Source organism: Furipterus horrens, unplaced genomic scaffold (assembly GCF_987537825.1).
Source record: "Furipterus horrens unplaced genomic scaffold, mFurHor1.1.pri manual_scaffold_1, whole genome shotgun sequence".
In the NCBI taxonomy this organism is placed as follows: domain Eukaryota; kingdom Metazoa; phylum Chordata; class Mammalia; order Chiroptera; family Furipteridae; genus Furipterus; species Furipterus horrens.
This window is the reverse complement of record NW_028327171.1, coordinates 74,881,296-74,898,903: the sequence shown is the minus strand read 5'-3', so window position 1 is coordinate 74,898,903 and position 17,608 is coordinate 74,881,296. Positions and strand designations below refer to the sequence as shown.

Below are 17,608 nucleotides of genomic sequence, written 5' to 3'. Positions count from 1 at the left end.
TCATGGGTCATACCTGTTCTTTGACTAATTTCTTCCCCTTCTTTCCACCATTCCTTTCTTCCCCCTTTTCCTCTGGCTGCTGTCAGTCTGTTCCTTGTTTCCATGTTTCCGTTTTGCTCATTAGTTTATTCTGTTCATTAGATTCCTCTTATAAGTGAAATCACATGGTATTTTTCTTTTACCCATTGGCTTATTTTATTTAGCATAATAGTCTCCAGTTCCAAACATGCTGTCACAAAGGGTAGGGATTCCTTCTTTCTTTCTGCTGCATAGTATTCCATTGTGTAAATGTAACACCATTTTTAAATCCATTCTTCTACTGATGGGTACTTGGGCTGTTTCCAACACTTAGTTATTATATATAGCACTGCTAGGAACATAGAAGTGCATAAGTTCTTTTGAATTGGTGTTTTGGGATTTTAAGGTTATATTCCTAGAAATGGAATCACTGGGTCAAAAGGCAGTTCTGTTTTTAGTTTTTTGAGGAAAATCCATACTGTTTTCCGCAGTGGCTGCACAGTCTGCATTCCCACTAGGGTTCCCTTTTCTCCATATCCTAGCCAGCCCTTGCTGTTTGTTGACTTATTAATGGTGGCCATTTTGACCAGTGTAAAGTGATATCTCACTGTAGTTTTAATCTGAACCCTCTGAAGGCTAGTGATGTTGAGCATTTTTTATGTCTATGGGGCTTCTGTAGGTCCTCCTTGGAGAAGTCTCTGTTCAGATCCTTTGCTCATTTTTTAATTGGGTTGTTTGCCTCCCTGGTGTTGACTTGTGTTAGTTTTTTATATATTTTGGAGATTAAACTCTTGTCTGAGGTATCATTAGCAAATATGTTCTTTCATATACTTGGTTTCCTTTTCATTTTGATCATGGATTCTGTAGTCATGCAGTAGCTTTTTAGTTTGATATAGTCCCATTTTTAACTTTTTAAAAAATTTCCCTTGCCCAAGAGATATATTCGCAAAAGTATCACTACATGAGATATCTGAAATTTTACTGGCTTTGCGATGAAGTTAGTTTTCTATGTTGCCTGTTTGAAAAAAAAAGAAAAAATGGAAGATTTATTTTTATCAAAACTAAATGTGTACTAAAAACACATAAAACTTTTAGATTAATGCACAAAGATTGAGTAAAAAAATAAAACTGTAAAGAAAAAAATCATAATTTTCCCCTCAGGTGATAATACCAATAAAGACTAAGTTTTATACTTACTTATAAATTGTGTATTAGTACCCAGAATATATGTGTATATTTACTATATATGATACATGTATAACCAGTAAGAAAAAGGAAACAATTTGTGGGGGTGGGAGGAGACACATAAACAGGCCCATAAAAATAAGAGGGTATCCAAATGGTCAATACAAATTTGAAAGATTCTCATCTTACTGTTAATCAGGGAAAGATGTAATAGAATAATAATAATTATGTACAATTTCACTCTCATCAGTTTGGTCCAATTTAAATAAGAAGAGTTAGTGAAGGTGTAGAGAAACAGAAAGTCTGGAGATGTGTAAATAGATATAACCATCTTGAAGAACTTAGTAATACTAGTATAGTTTTAAACATACAATACACATACATACACACCCTATGGTTTTGCAATTTCTCTTATTTATGGTAATTGCATATACAAGTGAAAAAGTGAGTAATAATCTAACTGCCCCTTAGTAAGGAAATAAATAAATCATTGTAATAAAAATGGATAATATAACACAAAAATATCTATGGATGAGTTAGATTAAAATGTATTTACATGACTATGTATCAAAAGCAAAATATTCAGTGAAAATCAATTTGCAAAGAATACATAGTATGATTCCATTTATATCAATGTTTAGAATATACATAATTAAATTTTATGTATATTTATATTATGGTAAAAGGATAATGTCATGAGTGATAATACATATACCTATTCACTATTCATTGGACAATTATTTTTGAGATGCTACAATGTGCCATTCTCATCTTATACTAGGAATTCCAAGTGAACCAAACAAATATGATTCTTCCCCTCATGGTGGTTTAAAATTAGTGAAGAGAAAACATAAAAAGATAATTGTAAAATATATAATATGGTAAACAATAACTTCAGAATAATGTTTACCTGTGGTGGGGATAAAAGATAATATAGGGTGATAATTAAAATTCACATAAAAGTCTATTTCTCAAGTGAAATAAAATAAAATAAAAGACCTGAAACAATAGCTGAATAGTAAAATGGTTTTATTTCATCAATATCTAGATATTTGTATATAATTTCTGGTATATTTAAAATGCTTCAGCCCGAGCGCCAGCCTGCAAACCAAAGGGTCACCATTTTGACTCCCAATCTGGGCACGTACCTGGGTTTTGGGCCAGGTCCCCATTTGTAGGTACATGAGAGGCAACCACACATTGATGTTTCTCTCCCTCTCTTTCTCTCTCCCTAAAAATAAATTTAAAAAAAATGCTTCATAATTGTTAAATGTAAAATGAAAAGAAATAGTCAAACTCTTCATAACTTTGTAAGTATTTTTCATATCTAGTGTTGATGAGAACTTGGAAGAGGAATAAACTGCTATGTTCTTTGTTGCTATCATCTAGTAGAAATTATAAAAGAGTATATACTTTTTGACTAAGCATTCATTCCTCTAGTAATCTACATTAGAGTAATAATTCAAGAACTAATCAACTTCTGTAGATAAAGATGTTCATTTTGCATTATTCATAATAGCAAAAGCTGGAAATAACCTAAAGTAAAAAGTGATTATTAAAATAAATTATGGCTTAGCAATACAATAGCATATTATGTAGTTGTAGAATGAGACAGAGCTCTAAGAACCAGTGTAGAAGTGTGGCTGTGATATATTGTGAGTGAAAAAAAGTTAAGTACCAGAACTATATTAATGGCGTGAAGCAGTATTTGGTTTAAAAAAATCTTTCTGTTTATGTATTCATAGAAAACGTCTAGAAGGATAGACACAAGACTATTTATAGTGGCAATCCCTGGGACATGGAATTGAAGTGGGTTTTAATGTGAGTTTGTTTATTCTACCTTATACACCTTCACAAGGTTGCATTTTAACAACTACTATTATTTAAAGAATAATATTAGAATAAATGGTTACTAAATAGATTACTTTTATACATGGGAAATGGATCATCATCCTTTAAGTCTCTTCATTTCTCATTCCCTATCATAGTCACGTCTCAACACCTCACCTCTATTTAAATACAATTTCCTGCTTATTCCATACCTACCTACATAGCTGAACATGCCAGAGAGAAATAGCCAACCATGGGGACTGGTCTCACTTTATGTTCATAATTATTAACATCAAGCGTGCTCATTAGTGGTGCCAAGAAATAAAAATGCATTGCCTTAAGTCCAATTAATATCTCATGCTCCCAGAAAGTTATTTTTCTCTTCATACCTTTATCTCACCAGTCCTTATTCCCAGCTAATAACCTTGTTTTCTATTTGATGGAGAAAAAAGGAGCAATCAGGTAGGAATTTCCACCATATCAACCACTCTACCTGCCCCATGTCCCTTCCTTTCTGTTACTATGGCTGCCATGTTCTAAGAGCATCTTCTCATATGCATCATGTTATATTCTTTTTCATCCACACATGAACATGGCTTCAGCATTTCTAATGATAATTTATCCATTCTTTAAAAAATAAAATCAGTAAAATAAAAAATAAAATAAAAAACACCTTCATAGCTCCATCTGCTTGACAATACTTTGTTTCCCTGCTCTTTTACAACAAATATTTCAATGTTTAATTGCCTGACTACTTCCTGCTTTCCTCCCTTCTCCCATTTTCTCCTGAACTCACTGCCTTCAGCCTGTCATCCCTTCCATTTACTCCAGATTGCCCTTGTCAAAGTCAATGATGAAGGTGACTTCTTAGTTCTCAGCTGACTTGGCCATCTTTCTTTTTTCCTATCAGCATCCAAAAGTCACTTTTAATAACAAAGAAGGAGCTGGGGTTAGTTGATTTTTTGTTTGTTTGTTTGTTTTTAGTCTTTGACCTAGAAATAAATCTTTTTATCATATAACTAATTTTTTTGCTATAGAAATTGACATTTTATCAATATTTTTATAGTTTACATGAAATAATATTGTGTATTATTTTCAAGTGGACAGCATAGTGGTGAGACAGTCATATATTTTACAAAATATTCCCCTTGATACTTCTAGTACCCACCTGACACCATACAGTTATTATAATATTATTGATTATATTTCCTATGTTATTTATTGCAGTTGTGGCTGATCAGTTGACCTCTGGCATACTGAATTGCACAGGGTTTGGTGTGGCCGTGAAGTGTTTCCTGGGCCTTGCCAAAATGCCTGTACACATCTAGGCCCTTGCAGGATCAGAGAGCAGGACCAAGCCACAGTCCTTGGGGGAGTCCAATGCTAGCTGGTTGAAGGTGAGGCTCTTGTCCCTGCCTTGAGGATGTGGCTCCAGGCAGCTTGATAACACTAAAGTGTTCATAGTTTCAGTTTGGGCACCTCCTGGACACGCACATCACTGGTTATAATCCCTGTAACCACAGAGGTTTAGCCCTTGTGGCCAGTAAACTTCATCTTCCTGATCTGAGAAAGGGACAGAGGTGGCTGATTGATGCAACTCATGAACAACCTTTTAGGCACTAGTTGCTGAAAGGTAGAGTTGGTTCTTCCAGCCAGAAACCTGTACAACTCCACCAACAGCCTGAGGAAGATGCTCTAGCACCTGGACTCCTTGCATCAAACCTTTCTGTCTTTATTGTGGCCAACGTCCCCTCCCATGACGGTGCCTTCTGTTCCACTAGGTCCAGAAAGAGTGACTTGGCCTATCTTGACATGCTCATCTCCTAGTTTCCCCTTATTTTACTAGCTATTCTTCTCCGTTTCTTCTTGCTAAACTTCTTTTCTTGCTGACTCAGAGGACCTTAGGGATTAGTCCTTGTTCCTCTTTTCTTCTGTCCTCACTCACTTCCTTGGTATTCTCATTTGGTCCCATTTACTTACCTCCCAGTTCTGTGCTGACAATTCTGAGAAATACACCCCTAGTTCAGACTTCTCTTCTGAACTCCATACAAAAACACTGCAATTACCAGTTCAATATTTCTATTTAGAAGTCTCATAGTTTTCTTACACTTGCCCTTCCATCATCTCCGTCTCCTGTCTTTATTAAGCAAAAACCTTGTTGTCACATTCCACAGTCAGTTGATTAGAAATTGCTATTGTCTCTACTTTCAGATATGTTCAGAAACTCAACATTTTACACTATCTCTACCATAAACACCCTAGTTTATACCACTTTTATTGTTTATTTGGATTATTGCAATAGCTTCCAATTTATCTTTCAGCTCCTTTTTTCTCCCCTACTGACTATTTTCAACAAAGTTCAGAGTGTTCTTTAAAAATAAATTAGATCTTGTTATTTCTCTGCCCCCAAACCTCCAATGGTTTCCCATCTCACTTATAATAAAAGCAAAGGTTCTTACAATGACCTAGAGAGTCCTACATGATCTGTTTTTCTTTTTATTACTTTTCTGACCTCATCAACTACTATTCTCCTTCTCATTCAGTTCATGCCCTGCTACTTATCAAACACACTAGACAAATTCCCTCCTGAGTACCTTTGTATTTCCTTTTTCCTCCGTCTGGAATATTCTCTCACTACATAGACATATAAATGCTTGTTTTCTTATCAACCCTAACATTTTGTTCAAATTCCACTTTCTGACTGACAACTTACTTGGCAACCCTATTTAACACTGTAAACCAGCCCTGATCCTGGCACTTCCTAGTCCTCTTCTGTGCTTTTTCTCCAAAGCACTCATAAGCACCATAAATATTATATTTATTTATTTGCATATTTCTTTATTGACTATAATCTGTAAAAATAACTGTTTATAATGTCAGGATTCTATTTTTGTCTATGGTCAGCATCTAGAATATACTTGGAGATAAGAAGTTTTAAGTAAATATTTTTTGAATCAATAGATGAATGATTGAATTCTATCAGACCCAAGGCAAATTATTTGAAATACATTAAAGGACAAACAAAGTAGGTGATTTAGAAACACAACTTAAAGAAAAATATAAACCCATTTTCTAAAAAAAATGCAATAAAATGATTTTGTTTTTATAAACAGTTCTATTATTAAAATCAATCATTTAAAACCCAAAGCAATAATTTTCTCAATAAATGACAAATAAACTAATGTTCTCATTAAGATTAGATATTACTCTGAGGACTTCATATTTATTTTGGGGTCATTATGTAATGATAGCTGCACATGGATTTGTATAATAACAAAATCAAATATAAATATTTAAAAATAATAAATTTTTGTGTAATTTTATATTTGTCATTGGCATGAAAACAAAAATTTGTAGAAACATTGGTGAAAATTTACTACCTATGTAGTAAATATTCCTATCAACATCTGATTCCAAAACTATAACAAAAAAATTAAACATTAAAATTTTTTTTCTTAGCGATCTAGATATAGTGTTTTATAGAAATATGGAGTAGTACCTTGGTCAAAATCTTTGGTGTAACTCTGTAGGCTAGGGTCTTCTATCAGAAAGTCATTAAGCAAATTATTATGTGGTATACATGGAGAAATTCAATATTAAACTATTTAACTGGGTTTAACTCATGATTTCCTGAAGTTTTTTGAGCATCAAGACCTTTTTTCATAAAACACAAGCTGATATACTAAGAAATTAAAAGTCCATAAAGCACACTTGGATGAATATGTTGATTTGTTTGTACATTGAACATTTTGTAATCATTCTTATTTCCTAAAGCTGGGTATGGCTTTTGAGAAATACATGGCTGAGGAAGTTCTTTTAGCTGTAAATGTATATAATCAATATAATGTCCAGCGAATTATAATCTCTGTAATTATCACAGCATTTTATTATGAAGATTGTAAATTTTTTCAGCATCTCATTTTTAACTATATATATATATATATATACATTTTTTATTACTTCTAAAAAGAAAAAAGTTTACTGTGTCATTTCTGAATGGATGCACATCAAATTAAATTCATGCTCATGTATACACACACACAAAGAATGTAACCTTACCCTATATCTTAGAGAAAGAAGTTCACTATAAGAGCTGCTAATAACTTATTTTCCAGACATCTATTTTTATAAACAAATAATGTATATAATTATAGAGGGTGGAGTTGATAACAGATTTTTAAAAACACTCAGTGAGATTCAGATATTTGAAAAAAGAGCTACTACTAAATTTTTATATACAAAAGCATAAATAAACTCGAATCATGACTATCAAATTGTGTCTACATAGAAAAAACAGGTGCTTCCATTTATGTACATTTAAGTGAATATTGTTGACCCTGAAACAATACTGGGGTTAGAAGTGTTGACCCCTGTACAATTTAAGATCCATGTATAACTTTTGACTCCCCCAAAATTTAATTACAGTTTGCCCTTAGTATCTGTGGGTTTTTAATCTGTGGGTTCAAACAACCGAATACAGAAAACAGTACAATTGTCCTTGAAAATTTCAGGGATTAGGGGTACTGACCCCCACAAAACTGAAAATCTACATGTAAGGTTTTGTTTTTGTTTTTTGTTTTTTTTTGCATATAACATTCTTAACAACACTCTGCCCTTTGCATCCATGAACTTAACCAACCACAAATCCAAAACAGTATATTCAATTCATGGTTGGGAATCCTGGTTGGGAAACCACAGTTGGGAATGTTTTTGATCCACAGTTTGTTGAATCTGCAGATGCGAAACCAGCAGATACAAAGGGCCGACTGTATTGATTGAAAAAAAAAATTGAGTATAAGTTCACCCACACAGTTCAAACAGGTGTTCAAAGAACAGCTGCTGCACCCCATGTAGGACAAAGACTTCACTCTTCTGTTAAACATACACAGTGACAGAGCAGTTTCAGCTTTGAGGATAACTAAGTAGTAAAAGTTAGGGGATGATCAAATAATGGAAGTGATTTTCTTATGCAACTCAAGTCATTTTTAAGGTAATTCCAAAAAATATATCAAAAAATGGTTTGAGTGATAACATTTTAATCACGTTTACTTTTCCAGAGTGAATAAAAATATCATGAATTTAGAATTATACTTCTTACACACATGTACAACATCTATCTACATTCACAAGCGCTTCTCTTTTTAAACTGAAGGCTGACTTTATAAGTCCTCAGGAACTTCAAATAATTCCCCATTACCATTTATATATCACAAAAACATTCTATTGTGGCAACAGTAACATTTCAAACAGGCTCATCTGTGAGCTAAGTTACAGAGAATTCACAGGTTCTCTATCATATTTAAGAATATTCTGTTTTTATTTTGATAGCATCTAAACCACTTAATATATCTGCATTATCTGAATGACTGTCCTCTAGCCAGGAATGACCAAAGGGATCCAGTATTGGAATTTGTTATCAAAATCATATTGACACCACATTGAACTAGTTTAATTTGCAAGTTAAATAAAAGACTAATGATGACTTAATAGAGAAAAAACAATTTATCCGAAGAAAACAAAACACTAATTCAAAAAGGTATATGCAACATCATGTTCATTGCAGCATTATTTATGAGAGCTAAGATATGGAAAGACTCTAAGTGTCCGCAAATGAATAACTAAAGAAAATGTGATGTTATATGTATGCAATGGAATATTTTATTCAGCCATAAAAGTAAATAAAATCTTGCCAGATGGAACAATGTGCATGGATCTTGAGGGCATTATGATAAGTAAAATAGTGAAATAAGTCAGACAGAGAAACCCAAGTACTATCATATGATCTAATTTATACATATAATATTTTTTAAAACAAGAAAAAGAAAAAAGTCTATTCTTGCCTTTAAGGAACAAATGACATTTCTATGTAGTATACTAGCAAAGGTTTTGTAGTTTAAATTAGTATGTGACATGTTGAACCCAAAAGAACATGATCAGAGAAGCCAACTTTTAATTCATGTTTCAAACATAGGTTTAAGCAAGCATTATTCATTATATGAAATTCATGTTAGTTATTAGTATTTAAGTGTTTTTATGAGTATATACCTGTGTAAATCATAAAAATATATGAGCTATCAGCTTGAAAAATTTATCACTGGATTCATGCTTGTACAAATTTAACATTACAATGAGTATAAAATTAAATACAAAATTTGTCCACAGTAGGAGACTCCAGAGAATATATTTTCTTTTAAAATGAACCTCCACATTACTCAAGAAACCATGTCATGCACTGTTTACAACCTAGCATTAGAGCTTCACTGTCCAATAAGGTAATCAATAACACCATGTGCCTGATGGACACAGATGTGGGTGGAGATGTGCTGTAAGTATAGGTAACATTCCAAATTTTAATGAGTTAGTTTTTTAAAAAAGCAAAATGTTTCATTAATAATTTTTAGCTAATTCCTTGTTGAAAGAATAACATCTTGGAAATATTGGGCAAATAAAATATATTAGTAAAATTAATTTTAACTTTTCTATTTATTTTTTTAATGTGGCTTGCAGACAAGAAATTCACCAGTTCCCTGTGACTGAGTATCCTCCATTCTGGCACTATCTGCCTGGAGGTAATGAAAATACCACAAGTGAAGGGCTCAGTCCCACAGGACTGACCCCGCCCCTACTTCAGACACCAATAGCAAATTTCAGGTTGTCATCTGACCAACCAACTAGAAATTGGGGGTTCCCATGAACCCTCCTCAGGTTTAAAAATTTGCTACAGTAGCTCTCACAGAATTCAGGAAGGCACTTTACTTACTATTACTGATTCACTACAAAGGATGTCTTAAAGGAAATAAACAAACTGCAAGATGAAGAGATACATAGGGCAAGGTGAAGGGAAGGGACACAGAGATTTCATACCCAATCTGAGTGATCATCCTCCTGTCAGTTCCTGAGTTTATCAGCCCAGAAACTCTCCAAATCCCTTTAGTTACTGTTTTTATGGAGGCTTCTTTACCTAGGCAAAGTTGATTAAATAATTATCCATTAGTTATTAACTGATCTCCAGACTCTCTATACGTTCTGGAAGTCTGAGGTTGGGGTTAAAAGTTTTAATCCTCTGATAACATTGGTTGGGTCCCCTGGCAAATCTCCCCTCCTATTTATGGACATTTCAAAGTCACTCATTAACGTAAGATTGGGTATAGTAGAAAGGTGTTTGTCATGAATAACAAAAGGTGATCATTTCACCTCTATCCCTCTGGAGCTGTTTCAGGAACTGCAGACAAAAACCAAATATAACAAAAGACTGTCCTACTGCTCTTAGGAAATTAAAAATATATATATTACAGTTAAGGATTACTTAGGAAATTAAAAGCATTTTAGGAACTCCAGACAGGAGCTTGAGAAAGATCAAACTAAATGTATTTCTTATAATATTGTAGTATCACAGCAGAATAAGTTCCAAGCAATCTGATGACGAGTTTTGGAGAAAGGCTGGTGAGTTAAAGAGTTTATTTTCTTCTAAAAGACTGAAGACCACAGTAATATTTTACCTCAAATCTTTAGGATAAGGCTTCTTAAAAAAATTATCTTCTGAAATTAACATAGTACTTGAGTTAATGTTTGTTATGTAGTATTTGCAATACCTATTGTTTCATCAACATTCTAATGGAGTTTGAGATTTACTATGCACACAAGACAAAACAAGGGCAGAAGCTATATTTAAAGAGAATATTGAAAGCATCTCCACACAGCACTCTCTCGGGGTCAGCGCCTGTGAAAAAGCTTCTGAAAGAGGTCTGTGCAACCTGCCGGGGACCTGAAGTGTGAGGAGCAGTGAGGCCTCCCTCAGAGCAGGCTTGTTTCTCAGCCTTATTAACAAAAAATAAAGGACTCTAGTGAGAAACTACTACCCTAATCGCCTATTTGAATTCCCTCCTCACTTGTTGTTTCTTCTACCTTACCTTTTGCTTATCTTTTGCTTCTTACTCATCACTCTTTACTCCGCTTTTTTCTTTCCTCCTATCACCTTTCCACCTGTTTCTTCTTCTTTTCTTCCTCTCTCCTTCAAATTCTTTTCCTTTTTCTGTTTTTTCCTTCTTGGTCTCTTTTTCTTCCTACTCAAACTTTCTCCTTTTTCCAATTTTCTTTCATTAATCTTTTTTCTGTTTTTCATTTCTTCATTCTCCATTCTAGGATGATGCTGGCCTCTCCCATATAACAGGTATAGGTGTTCTGCTTTTTCAGCCTTCTGTGTTCCAGCAAGTAATATGCCTCTTACACGTTCCCTATATTCATTTTCAATAACAGCTGATTGACCTTAAATCTTATCAGTTTACTCTGAGATACTAGTTATACTAGTTAGATGGTGGAAAAACACTAAATTGTTATGACCTAGTTTATGATTTATTACTGAGCCCAGCATAAGAGAAATGTAATGCCAGTATCAGTGTGAAAAATTAATAATAATATCTGCATTTTACTGAGAATTTAAGGACATTTGGGAGTTATGGCTCCTCTGCAGTGCTTATCTGTAACTCTAATATTAGTTTTACTTTGACATCTCAATTTCTGATAATAACGTACATACTTGAAACACATTCTTTTTCATTAATATTCTTTCCTGTACTGTAACCTATATTGCAGAATGGGTAGCTACACATTTACTTAGTCTGTTCAGAATATGACCCATTGGAACAGAACTGTTATGATCATAGAAACACAAGACCACTTAAGATGTACACTGACATGAAATGAAACATTTCTCAAAAGTCTTGTGGAAAATTGTCCTGCTGGTGTAGCTCTGTTTTTTTTTTTTTTTTTTTTTTTTTTTTTTTTTTTTGGAGCATTGTTCTGTAGCCTAAGGGTTGCAGGTTCAATTCCTGGTCAGGGCATGTACGATCCCTGGTCCAGGCGCATTCATGACACAACCAGTTGATGCTTCCTTCTCACTTTGATGGTTCTCTCTCTCCCTCTCTTTCTAAAAGCAATGAGAAAAAAAAAAAAAACAAACATCATCAGGTGAGGTTAAAAAAAAGTCTTGTGGAAAATTACTATTAGTAAAACCAAAAATCTTCCAATGTATACTTGAGTAAAAGGCCCCAAAAGGAACTTACTTAAAATAAATAACATTTATTTTTACACAATTCTGAGTTTTAAATACAGGTAATGTAAAGTCAGCATGTGTTCTGTTGTATTCTTGTATGTTTGTTTGGTTACTTGTGTTGTTACAACTTCCTTTTTTAAGCTACTCAAGATAGATGTCCCCAAACTTTCATGATAAAAACAGGGCATTGAAACAAGAACAAGGAAAAAAGAAGTTGGCAAAGTATTTTACTTATTTCAGGGTCATTTCAGTTAAAGCTTTGGGCAGAGATTCAGGCCATTTCTTATTTTATCCAAACCAGTGCATCCCTAATTGTGATGCTAGCAACCAGCTGTGTTGATTCACTTGCATCTAATACATGCTTTTATTGTGCTGCAGAGGAAAAGAACTTCATCTTATTTTGTGCTCAGACAAGGGTATTTTCCACCAAAAACAACTCAGTCTGATTTTTGCCAAGTGCTGATAATACTTGTGAATGATTGCACACACAAAGAAATCTGTATTTTAAGTTTGTCTGTGACAAATTTAAAATAAACATTTTACCTATCTTGAGTATGAAAATAGAAGTATTTAACCCAAGATTTATTATATAATCATTTATAAATAGAATTAACAGCTTCTACGTTGTCATCGGTTAATGGAATATACTGAAAAATGCCCCAAACCACATTAGATGTTGATATGCAGTTGTCTGTCCTTTTGTTTTTATTTATGTACATTCAAGAAAAGTTAATGCAAATGTGGGTATTGACAAAGCCCCACATATCACATTTATTCATATTTATAAATACACACACAATTTAGCATTAGTTTAGTATCAATCAATTTGTTTCTGCGTTATCATGACAGGAAATCACTTTCAAATGCACTTCCAAAATAAATACAGCTGATTTCGAATCTTTTAAAAATAAGACAAGTATAGTGAGTCTAATAATTGACAATACCTAACATGTTTTTAAGTCAGTATGTTATTTTAAATTAACAATTTCAAAATAGGTATGGCCATGGACATGTTACCTACTTAATTATGTGCTCCATATAAATATCACATGCAATCCTAGTACTAACCAAATTTGAATTAAATACAATAAAATTATATTGCATTCTTCAGGTAAATATAAATAACTTTATACATAGATGATTTCCATGTTCTGATCTATATGATCTAGAAAATTTATTAAGTTAGAATGAATATTTTTAGTAACTCAAATTCTTCTATGTTGTATTTGTAACAAAATTTATTTTAATTACCTCAATATGTAGGATTGCACTGAACAAAATACTTCAGTGTTCCCCTAAAATTGTTTTGTTTGAATACATTTCAGATACATCAGAGAAACTACATTTAATTTTCACTTTATTTTTATAATGAATGCATGTCTGATTGATAAGAAAATGATACATATCACAATAATTATTGTAATAATACACAGTACAGAATTTTAGCATTAAAATTACACTATTTTTACATGATGTGGTTAGAACTCAAAGCAGAAATAACATTAAAATAATAGAGTAAAACATGTATCATAGTACTAAACAGTCTCAACTCATGCTCTAATAAAATTATTAATTTCAAATTATAAACAGTTTAAATAAATCATTATTAAGGAAGTAGTTTTACCAGTGAATACACATAATTCCAATTCCCTTTGTCTATTTTTGTTTAAGTGTCTGTGCTAGAATTTGTGGTCAGTAAAGGGCAATTCCAGTAGGTGGAGTAATAGTAAAGCAAATACTCTATGTAACTCTATAACTTTGTGCATCTATTGTCAATTTGGCCAGAAATTAGCATAAATCAGATAAGGTTTATATAGGATAGAAGTAAAGAGCATAAGCATAGACAAATGCATTGCTTTATAGAGTAAATATATTGCTATAGAAAAAAAACATACTCCCTTTAGTCTTTAATTTTCTGTATATTTTTCCTTTTGACTTTCAATAGTTTCCTGAGAACTTGCACTCCATACTAGCATGTTATCAGCAGCACCAAACTGACGGAGCACTCCTGAGTAATGTGGTGGCAGAAATCAGAAGGACAGACAGGCTCATTCAATGTTGGTATGTAAGTCTTTTGAGATTTCAGGTGGAAATTTTTCTGAAAAGATCATGGCCTTGCCACCCGACTCTTGTTTAGTCTGGACAGACAGAACCTCCACCGTCCTGAGCAGAAGCATGACAGAGGGATTTTTGCCAAGGTGGGGGTTGCGGGGTGGGGAAGAGAGAGACAGAGAGAGGGAAGATAGTGATGGTTGCTCTCAAAGCATCTAACACTGTTCCTCCTGGGGATCATATTGAACTCTCACCAGCAAAAGTTTAGCTACCAAGTATATATGTTTATATATCAAATATGTATATGTAAAGAAAGATAAATAACATAAATTTATTCTATTAATATTTGTACCCAATAGTCCCCCTTATCTGGGGAATTATTTTTTTCCAAGACCCTCTATGGATGCCTGAACTACAGTAGTACCACACCCTTTATATATGATTTTTTTCCTATAAATACATACCTATGAAAAAATTTATTTTATAAATTATTCATAATAAGAGAGTAACAACAACTAATAATAAAATAGAACAATTGTAAAAACATGCTGTAATAAAAGTTATGCGAATAGCTTTGAGGTCATGATTAACTAAAATAAGGGTTACTTGAACACAAGCACTGCAATACCAGGACAGTCAAGCTGATAACACAGTGCTATTAGGTGACTGACGGGTGGGCAGTGTATACATTTTGGATACACTGGACAAAGGGATGATTTGCATCCCAGGTAGGACAGAGTGCAATGGTGTGATATTTCATCACTCTACTCTACAATTTAAATGTTTAAATCTATGAATTGTTTATTTCTGGAATTTTTTAGTTGATATTTTTGTACAGAAGTTGACCACAAATAATTAAACTTGTGGAAGGTGAAAGCATGAATAAGGGAAGACTACTGACTCTTGTCTTCTATCAATATATCTCTCTATATTTTTTTCTCAAAGTTATATACAATATATGAAAGCTAAAAAAATAAATGTTTATACATTATTACCATCTTTTATGATTCAGAATAGAAATTTCCCTTGTCCTCAAACTCTGGTCATAAAATTTTGTGAAGAGCTCCACTTAAACAAGTAAAAATGTGCCTAGTGTTCAAAAGAAGGCCCTGGGATTGCTCCTGGAATAAAGACCAATTCATAGATGATCCTTCTCTGTGTTTTCTACATCTTGTGGATCAATTTAGAGATTACTTCAGGATTCCAGGATATTATAGTTTAGAATCATGGTGATATGAAACTAGTTAGTACCTTAGTACTATCCCCCCCTCCCCCGCTTTGGTAAATCATGTAGCTGATGCCTTGAAATCTAGACAACACGTACTTCTGCAGCACATACAGAAACAAATATCTCCTTTAATCATTTCTTTAGTTCAGAATACTTCATATAATCAATTAAAAACAGTTGAAATAGCATACATTTCCTTAGTTTAAAACTTCTTGTTTGTTTGTTTTTTGTATCATATCTCACCTTCTCCATCAGTGGGATAAATATAGAAACATTTTTATCAACTATATATGAATGAGAAATATTCATATAAACCATGAATTCCATATTCTAGTACATTATTATTGTCTTTCAATTATTCTCTTTAAGATAGTTTAACTTTATAATTATGTATCATAAATATGTTAAAAATGACTATGACTACTAAAGTTACTCAAATATTTAAATTTATCTTCTCACTTATTTTCTCTTTATCTCTATGTATTCAGCCTCACTACCTTAGGAAACAAAATATATGATGTGATTTGCAAACTTCCATATTCTATCTGAATTTACTTCAGTGAAAACCATTAGGTAATCGAGCATAAAATTCCAAAACCCCAAAAGTATTCCTCATAATGGCAATTTTATTTTTTCTTAAATTTTTATTTATTGATTTTTAGAGAGGGATGGGGAGAAAGAAAAAGAGAGAGGGAGAGAAACTTCTATTTGTTTTTCTATTTATGTATGTATTCATTGGCTGCTTCTTGTATGTGCCCTCACCAGTGATCAGACCTGCAACCTTGGTATATTGGTTTGATGCTCTAACCAACCCAGCCAGGCCATAATGGCACTTGTCATTAGCATAATTGAATAGCACAAATGTTAATAAAAATATTTTAAGATCTAAACAAAAGTGACTCTTTAATCAAGACTAATCTTGATTCTTTTTATAAATGTTAAACAGATAGAAAAATTAGTGCTTTATTGTAAATATTTTCTACCTCATAACCAACTCAATATTTTGGTAATTTCTCTTGTCCACATAATTCCATATCCCTCCCAAGTAGATAACCAACAGCACAACAACAGAATCCCCGAGGACACATTGACATTTATTTATCCCTTATTTTGAAGGCTTAGAAAACTGAGTCAGTACAAGAGGGATTAAAATTATTTTATCAGGGAATAACCTATCAAGTAAAATACATTTTATTAGAAAATGTTATATTGGTGAAAACAATCCCTTTCTCTAACATCACATTTTCACATAAAGATATACTTTTCTTAGACTACTCCTCCTTGCTATATTCTATATCTTTTATTTCTCTCTTGTTGGTGGGTAAGAAAAAACTCATTTACTGTCTAGTTCATTTTCTTGACTTTGTAGAATTAAAGCCCTGAAAAGTTTAATTTCAGGTTTTTTACTCTATATTTATCCCCATCAACCCCAAAGAGTAAATAATAGTCTTGAAAAATCAAGTTGATTTATAGACATGGCTTTTCCCTGCGGTAGGAGGTTCTAAGGAATTTACAAGTATAAGAGAAGGAAGTGATGTGGAACAAAGAAAGAATAGCCAATCCCTTTTAGACACAAATCTAAAGAAATGTTCTGTAAATTTTCAGCAACAAGTTTTCCAACTGGCTGTGTCTTGCACCTTATCTTAGAAATTGTTTCTAAATCAACAGGGAAAGAAAGGCGTATTATATATTGATTCCCCCTTAATCCTTAAGATATGCCTAAGACATGCTGAAAACCTCTCTGTTGAATATAATTATACTAAATATGGTACTGACTTTGAAATACCATACAACTTACGTAAAAAGATGATATCAAGTCAGAACAATTTTATAAATTATCATAGTATTTTACATAATTAATACTGTCTTCTAACATTATCTATAGCCAGGAGATAGTTGTTAAATAACAATAGAATCTGCTGAGGGGAGCCCTGGCTGGTATGGCTCACTTGGTTGAGCATTGTCCTGCAAACCCAAGGGTCAATGGTTAAATTCCTGGTCAGGGAACATTCCTGGGTTGTGGGGTTAGTCCTCCATTGGGGCACAAGCAAGAGGTAACTGGTAGATGTTTCCCTCCTGCATAGGTGTTTCTATCTTGCATTGACATTTCTCTCCCTCGCTTTTTCCCTCCCTTCTCCTCTCTCTAGAATCAATAAAAGAAAAAAAAAAGTTAAAAATCTGCTAAGAATATGAGAATGTGCTCTTTGCTGAAGAAGTTGTGGTTGGTATGGCTCAGCTGGATG

The 17,608-nt window shown here is 33.0% G+C and overlaps 1 pseudogene; it reads right to left on the bottom strand.

The window, feature by feature from the left end:
• Window positions 1–4,247: 4,247 nt before the first annotated feature.
• LOC150021297 (large ribosomal subunit protein eL18 pseudogene) lies at window positions 4,248–4,791 on the bottom strand (annotated as a pseudogene).
• Between the last annotated feature and the right edge of the window lie 12,817 nt (window positions 4,792–17,608).